Raw genomic sequence first — 1,133 nt, 5'->3', positions numbered from 1 at the left:
CTTTTTTGCGTGAGGATTTTTGAGCTTGGTGACCTCCCCAGCCCGGGAAGACTCGTCGGGCTCCCGGTCGCCCAAGTCCTGGTAGCGAGCTCTCTGAGATGCTCGGTTCGTTCGGTCGGCAGGAAGAGCCCCCCAGTTGCGACTTCGTTTATGTTAGGAGACCAACGGGCATAGATCCCGTCTAGTTGGAGCGCCAAACAAGCGCTGTTGCGTGCCGGCCGTCGTTTCCCGTGCGGCCTGACCCGGGGGCGGAGTGCATGAGACTAACCAGCCGTATGCACCCGCCCCCCGCGCTGTGCTTCGGCCCTGGGCCCCCGGCTTTTCAGCCCACAGTGTAATCAACGTCATACATACATACATACATACATACATACATACATACATACATACATACATACATACATACATACATACATACATACATACATACATACATACATACATACATACATACATACATACATACATACATACATACATACATACATACATACATACATACATACATACATACATACGTGGTCTAATACATACATACATACATACATACATACATACATACATACATACATACATACATACGTGGTCTAACTCCATCCACACGGGGGGCGTCCTTACCCTCGTCCGACAAGGCCTAACAGCTACCGTGGAGACCAAGCCTAATAAGCCGAGTGTACAGGGTCGGCTGACGAGCTGCCTGCTTCGCTGGGGAGGACACTGCATTGAGGTCTGCAACATCTATGTCCCCACCGGCACTACTCATAGAGCAGCAGCCCTCAGGCAAGAACTGATCAGCAACATCCTGGCAGCAACGGCCACGCAGGCAGATACAAACAATGACACCACCCTTATATGGGCGGGGGACTTCAACTTTGTCGAAAACCCAGCGCTGGACTCCACAGCGGGGGAGGATGGGCGGAGGGGAGATGGCCCCATAGCAGAAATGCTCCGCACAGCTGGGCCAGGCATGATGGATAGTCACCGTCAGCTTCATCCCCTGCGCCATGACTACACCCACCTCTACCGAGCGCCCCGCCCAGGAGGCTCCCGACTGGATCGCATTTATGTGAATCAAGCCGTGATGCCGTATGTTGCTCGCACGGAGATTATCCAGCACACCCCCTCAGATCACC

Source organism: Volvox carteri (assembly GCF_000143455.1).
Source record: "Volvox carteri f. nagariensis unplaced genomic scaffold VOLCAscaffold_42, whole genome shotgun sequence".
NCBI classification, from domain to species: domain Eukaryota; kingdom Viridiplantae; phylum Chlorophyta; class Chlorophyceae; order Chlamydomonadales; family Volvocaceae; genus Volvox; species Volvox carteri.
This window is presented reverse-complemented; position numbering follows the sequence as displayed.